Here is a 7,689-nt window from a genome sequence, read left to right on the forward strand (position 1 = left end):
AGTATATAGTGTCAAGGTACATGTAAAATTCTTCATACCTTTTTTATAGAAACATAAAGAATTTTCTTGGTTACCATGATAATGTTATTTTTATCTGTGATTTAAAATTCAGTTAGAAAAAACCAATGTGACAGGATACATAATGTACATATTAATAACGTGTTTTATTAAATAATGTCAAATCTACCAAATTTATATCTAAATTACTGATGATCTTCCAAGTTTCCTCCCTTTGTTAGCACATGCATCACATAAAATTAATCTTCATTCATAGCATTGAAGAGACAGAAACTACTCTGGGAACACTGACTCTGTACTGATCAAGTCATTTGTCTGATTTGCAAAGGGAAGTCCTCAAACAAATTTCAACTCTGAACTTCATGTCATTTCCCACCAAGTTTTCTCAAGTTATCTAGAAATATATGCATTGGTCTAAAATAATTAGCAAAAAACTTAAAAAACAAAATCAAAAGTAAAATAAAAAGTCACTTAAAAGAAATAAAGTACATTCATAAGCTTTTCCATTTACTGCTTGGCAATCTGGATTTGGACATAATTGGCATTTATGTGTAAATCTTATGGATTTGTGATAGATGGGGCAGATCATGATGCCTTAGGAAGCAGTGGAAGAAAATAGGAAAATTTTAAATAATAATAAAAATAATTTTATATAGGTCTATGTGACCTTAGATATCATATAGCCCTATCTAAGTGTTAAATGTACAGAACAAAACCTGTTAGCATGATTCTTATTTTTAAGTAAATATAATACATAGTTACATATAGTATAAATATATAGAAGTATGTATTAAACAAATACATTTAAAAAAATTAACACAAACAAGTACACTGCTACCAGAGTATTAACAGTAGTCTCTTTTGTACAATAAAAAAGAGGAGAAGCAGGGGGTACAAGTGGGATACTCTTTTTTACTTTTCTTCTGGGTAAACATTCATATTGTTTGAAAATCTTTCTTCTAATGTATTCCTTTTGTATTTTAAAAAGTAAATCATTTTAACAAAATATTTATTTTCCTACTTATCTGCCTTCACTACCCTCATTTCACAAATAAGAAAAGTAACCATAAAGGTCATGTGACTTGTCCAGTGTCAAAGAACTTAGTTGGGTAGCAGGATTAGAACTCAGTACTGTTCAGGGTACTTCCATAGTATGGCATAATGCAAGTAGCCTTGGTTTACATATCTGGGCCTTTGATACTGGGAAGCAGGTTAGGGAAATAATTTTTTTTTTTTTGATTTAACGTTAAGACCGAGTCCTCTGTGATCAAATTGAACAATTGCTATCTCACCATTAACTTTTTATTTTATTACCATGTTTCCAGAACAATATGTTGAAAAGATGTTAGAGATAAAAGAGGTTATGGATAACGTGCTTGCCAAACAGAAGGCAGAAAGGGATGATCTGGCTAAAAAATACAGGTGAGTGAAAAAAATAGGACTGCCTTAGAATTTTTATAATTTATCCCTTTTTAGCTACAATAGTTAGGCCTGGAATTTCTTAAGAATACAATTGTTGCTTAGGACCAAAGAATGGCTTTATGAGGTCATTTCATCTATTGCCTTCATGGGGAATTGTACTTTCCAGAAAGGTATTTTTTTTTTTTATTACTTGAACTATTCAAAGGAGAACATTTTAGTGTCTTAAAAAGTTGTCTACAGCCAAGAATTTTACGAAAGCCTCTCTGGTCATGAATCCCCAAAATAAATTTATTTCCATACTAAATTCAGATTTTTTACATTAAAATTTTTCATTTTTCCTATCACAAATGTTATCTAAGTGGTGTAACCATTTGTATTTTGTGGCTTTGTGTATGTCTCTCAGGGCTTTTAAGGGGATTTATCCTGACTGTAATGGTTATATACCTCTTCTTTTCCCTTTTTTGAGAATGATGTTGTATTTTTTCTTGTTTGGGTATATTTTTATTAGTTTTTCATAGACTTAGCTACTTATGCCTCCTTCAGTTTTTCTCATGATGAGAACTTTTAAGATTTACTGTCTTAGCAACTTACAAATATACAATACTGTATTATTAACTGTAGTCACCATGCTGTACATTACCTCCCCAGGACTTACCTGTTTTACTACTGGATGTTTGTACATTTTGACCTCCCTTACCCATTTCACCTACCCTCCACCTTCCACCTCTGGCAACCACCAATCTGTTCTCTGTATCTATAAGTTCGTGTGTGTGTGTGTGTGTGTGTGTGTGTGTGTGTGTGTGATTTAGATTCCACATATAAGTGAGGCCATACAGTATTTCTTTTTCTCTGTCTGACTTACTGACTTATTTCACTTAACATAATGCTCTCAAGATCTATGCATGTTGTCATAAATGGCAAGATTTCTTTCTTCTTAATGGCTGAATAATATTCCTGTGTGTGTGTGTGTGTGTGTGTGTGTGTGTACACATACCCCATCTTCTTTATTGAGCCTTTGATGGACACACAAGTTGCTTCCATGTCTTGGCTATTGTTAATGATGCTGCAGTGAATATGGGGTTGCAGATGCCTTTTTCACCTTATTCCTTATTCACATGTGATTTTCTAATTTCCTTTATATTCTTTTGTTTAAAGTTTGTTTGTTTTTAAGAGAGAGTGAGAGCAAGCACATGCATGTGCACCAGTTGGGGAGGAGCAGAGAGAGGGAGAGAGAATCCCAAGCAGGCTTCTCACCATCAGTGTGGAGCCTGATGCAGGGCTCGATCTCACAAACCATGAGATCATGACTTGAGACAGAATCAAAAACCTGAGCCACCTGGCACCCCTCTAATTTTCTTTATATTCTTATAATCATTTGACATCTGTTGCATTTTCAGTTTTCTGAACTTATATAAAAATCAGTTTTCTGTTTTCATTTACAAATCTTTTATCTTCATTTTGCTTTTCTTTCCAGTGAATAAATATTACAAATTCATTTTTCTTTCCTATTTTCCTGTTAGTATAAAGCAAGTGAGTTTATAGGACTTACAGGTAGGTGATTGACTGCAGAATATTTTCTAGGGGATTTTGGAGAAGGCTAGCTTCAATTTTTCCTTTATGTTCTATGATTTACAATATACCTGGAGTTTTGGGAAGTTACCAAGCAGTTTGGTTTGCAGATGTATATAAGTCCTTATTAATACTGCTATAAGATTTAAAATCTTGTAATCTTAAATGCACTTTTATATTCTGTCTGAATTCTGTTTTAAATGTGATATTACTAAATTTTTTTCTCCTCTATTCAGCTTCTTGTATTTTATGCTACTAGCTGTTTGCTAATATTTCTTGCTGCTTCTTCCACCTACATCTCCTACTCTAACATCTGGTCTCCTTGAAGTTCAGTACCAACAACTCTTAAACTGTGATAGGAGGGACAGAGATCTATTTTATTGCTATCCCTGAAAGCACCTGCTTAAAGGTGATCTCTGAGGGTCATTGAGACAATTTCAAAGACTGTGTGAAGTCAAAACTATTTTTATAATGAAACTAAGATATTGTTTCCCTTTCTGGCTCTCATTCTTTCATAAGCATATAACGGAATTTTCTGGAGATCACATGTGTGATATCATTATTCTAGTAGCTAATGTGTTTTAAAATGTTTTATTTTCTAGAATAGTAAATATTGATAGATCTACCCATATGAACAAAAAAAAAGCCCTTTGGATTCCTTAGTAATTTTTAAGAGTATAAAACAGTCATAAGAGCAAAATGTTTGAGAACTACTGGAAACAAAAAGTCCAGTATCCTGAAGGTCACTGTAGAATAGATGGGTATAACCAAAAAAAAGAGGTGTGTGAATCAGCCATTTTCTCTCGCTGTCAAGCCTCTTATAGCCACACAGGATAATGCTTGTCCAGGTAGTCCCTCTGGACCTGAAAGTGCCTCAGTACAGGTTCAGAGTACAATTAGAGTAGTTACTTGATGGACTGATGTTTCTCAGGTCTAGCTCAGATGTAATTACTCACAAAGCAATCTCACTCCTCAATAGCTCTAAGGGAACTTAGGTGGAACTTACTCCCAAAATTTTACTTCCCGATACACCTCTCCATATAAACAGGTAAGCAAACTCTGAATTTAAAGAGTGGTGTTCCTCCTTCTGACTAAACAATCCACATTTTGTTTTTTTTAGGGTTGACTCACAACTGATAAATAATGGAAATATGGATAAGCACATCATCACTTCCATAAAAAGGCAGTGTTACTTACCTTAAGAGTCATTTTCCTCTCAAAGGAAATACACTGCAAAACATAGACTCTTGTGTACTTTGGGCTAATTAAAATTTAAATTGAGACAAAGTATCTTTAAAATCTAAATGATTGCTAAAAAAAAAAAGTTTTCTATCATTTTTCCTTTTTTTTCTTTTGGTTTCTTTCTCTAGGGTGTCGGTAGAATCATTTAAGCAAGGAGTCCTCAGAGAACAACTGGCTAACTTGGCCACAAGACAGAAGAGCCTTTTAGTTGTGGCACAAAGACAGAAAAAAATTAGCCAGAAAATTCAAAACTATAAAAACATTACATCTGTGTCTGGTCCGGGTTTGAAGAGGCTTCCATCCAGCTCAGAAGTCTCTAGGGAAAAGGACAGCCAAGAGCTTACCAGTCTGGGAAATTCAGTGCAGCCCCACTCAAGTTCATGTTCTCCTGTCAGCCTTATTTGTGGAAGCATGCAGGAAACACAGTCATCTCTGGAAATGTGGAACGGCAGCCAAAATGCCAACACTTGTGTAAATTCAGAGACAGTGAAAAGGAAGGAATTTTCTGGAAATGAGCTGAATGCTAAACAAAATGTCAGTGACTGTACCTTGGTTGGGTTATCAAAATCCAGACATTCAGATGGCACTAAGATTAAATTACCATCCCAACCTGTTGCTTTTCTTGCTCAAGGAGAATATTCACAAAAAGAAAATGATCTTACAGAAACTTCAGCCAACGGGAATGAATCCTATAGTAGTCCTTCAGAGGTAACTGGCACATTAAATATTTCAGAGACTAGGAGCGTACTTGCCAAAAATGATGCCCCTCCATCAACTATTATTTGCGATCAGGCTCCTACCAATTGCGATCCAAAAAGAGGAAAGAAGAAAATGGCTTCCCAGCAGCCACGTAGGGGGACATTAGAATCCCTGACACACCGAGGGACTGATGCCTTAGGCAGTAATACTGGTCATCGGATGAAATCATATCTTAAAAAATCAATTTTTGCTGTTCCACATGCTAATGACAGTCAGAGCTCCTCTTCCTCAGGGTCCGGCCGACAACGTACTGTAAAAAAGCCTTTGAACAATAGCACAGCTCCCAGGAAGAAATGTATGCAGATAAAGGATCTGATATTACTAGGAAGAATTAATCCAGGAAATAACATTCTGGAATTCAAAACACAGGTATCCTATTTTTTTTTTTCTCTAAAGTCGTAATTTTACAAATAAGCGAATACATGTTGCTTTCACAAAGTGCAGGCATTGAGCTCTGATTATGAATAAAAGGTTTGGCTGGGCTTCTTGAATGAAGGGACAAAACCATTGTATTCTTAGCTAGTGAAATCATGCGTTTGGATTCTATATACAGTTTAGTCACGAGCACCTTTGGACTTTCAGGCCAGAGTTAGTCAATTATATTACTCCAGGAAGGATTTAAGAACAAAAAAAAAAATAGTAAATTGGAGCTATATTTGGTTCCACACTTTTAGGAATTACTGGGTACTGCTAAAGCTTACCCTGATAAGGGATAGGTATAAATTCATCGTCCATAGAAGTCCAATTTAGAAATAAGAAGTCACTTGGGATTTGGATAAATCTGACTCAATTAAAAAAATATCACATATGCATAAAAATAGAAGAAGAAAGGGGCCCCTGAGTGGTTCAGTCATTTGGGTGTCTGACTTCAGGTCAGGTCAGGTCATGTCATGATCTCACAGTTCGTGAGCTTGAGCCCCATGTTGGGCTCTGTGCTGACAGCTCAAAGCCTGGAGCCTGCTTCAGATTCTGTGTCTCCCCCTCTGCCCCTCCCCCACTCACACTCCATGTCTCTCTCCTTCAAAAATAAATAAACATTTAAAAATTTTTAATAAAGGTGTGCCTAGGTGGCTCAGTCAATTGGGCATCTGACTTCAGGTCATGTCATGATCTTGTTCATGGGTTCGAGCCCCACATCGGGCTCTGTGCTGACAGCTCAGAGCCTGGAGTCAGCTTCAGATTCTGTGTCTCCCTCTCTCTCTGCCCCTCCCGCACTCACACTCTGTCTCTCTCCTTAAAAAATAAATAAACATTTAAAAATTTTTAATAAAATAAAAAATATAAGTAGAAGAGGAAAAAACTGGTCTATGAGAAAATGCCTACAAAACAGGCTTCCTCTCCCCTTTCCCCACATTCACTTTTTGAAAGAAGAATTCAGAGTGGCAGTGATTATAAGAATCCCAGAATGCTTCTTTGCTAACGGACTACCAGTTCAATAGAAATCAGTTAGGCTAACTGGAATTTGAATGACCACTGTTTCCAGTTCTTCCATTGCTGGCTAATAAAGCTTTTCCTAGTTAATAAACTTTACTTACAAATTAGGAGCAAAAAAAAGATTAATTTTAAAATTTCACACTGTAGTTTAAAGACCAGATTAGTAGCTTGATATCAGGTCTGTTGATATACCTGTTTGGTTACCTGTCAACCAGTTACTGCTAAGTAGTAACTATATCAGATTAGCCAGAGCAACTCACATTTTAGTTAGTAAATTAGTTACATTAACTCAAATTTTGACAGTTGTGGCTACTTCTCTGGATCAGTTATAATAAAATTTTAATATAACTTTTCATATTTTAGCTATTTCTTAACAACTTTATTGAGATATAATTAACATACACAACATGTCTTTAAATTAAGCATTTTGATGTATGTATACATCTGTGAAACCATGACCACAAACAAGGTAATGAATAATTCTATCACCCCCAAAATTTTTTTTCTGTTTTGTATACCTCCTTCATACTTCTTCCTTCCCATGCTGAATTCCATTTACTGGTCTACTTTCTTTCTGTCCCTATACTTTAGTTTGCACTTCTAAGAATTCTGTAAAAGTGGAATTACACCATATGTATTCATTTTTGTCTGGCCTCCTTCTATGAACATAATTGTTTGAGAGTCATCCTCATTAGAGTATGTATTACAATTTGTCATTTCGTCTGTAATAGACATTTAGATTGTTTCCAGTTGTGGACTATCACACATAAAACTACTGTGAACATTGGTGTACAAATTTCAGTATGACACAGGCTTTTGCTTTTCTTGGGTAAATAGCTAGGATTGGAGTGGCTGGATGAAATGTGGTAAGTATATATTTAACTTTTTAAAAAACTGCCAAAGTTGTTAGTAACATTTTACATTCCCACCAGCTGTGATGAATGTTCTAGTTCCTCCATATTCTTACTTAGCTAACATTTAGTATGATCTGTTAATTTTAGCCATACTAATATGTAATGTAGATGTATGTATGTGTGTGTGTGTGTGTATATATATATATATATGTATAGTAGCTTATTGTGATCTTAATTTGCATTTCATAACAGTTATGTTGAACATCTTTTCATATGCTCTTTGCCATCCATACTTATTCTTTGGTGAAGTTTCTTTTCAAATACTTGCCCATTTTTTTATTGGTTGTTCTCTTATTTTGTTTGTTACTTGTTTTGATATATTTTGGATATA

This window comes from Hyaena hyaena, unplaced genomic scaffold (assembly GCF_003009895.1).
Source record: "Hyaena hyaena isolate Hyena2069 unplaced genomic scaffold, ASM300989v1 scaffold_1769, whole genome shotgun sequence".
In the NCBI taxonomy this organism is placed as follows: Eukaryota; Metazoa; Chordata; class Mammalia; order Carnivora; family Hyaenidae; genus Hyaena; species Hyaena hyaena.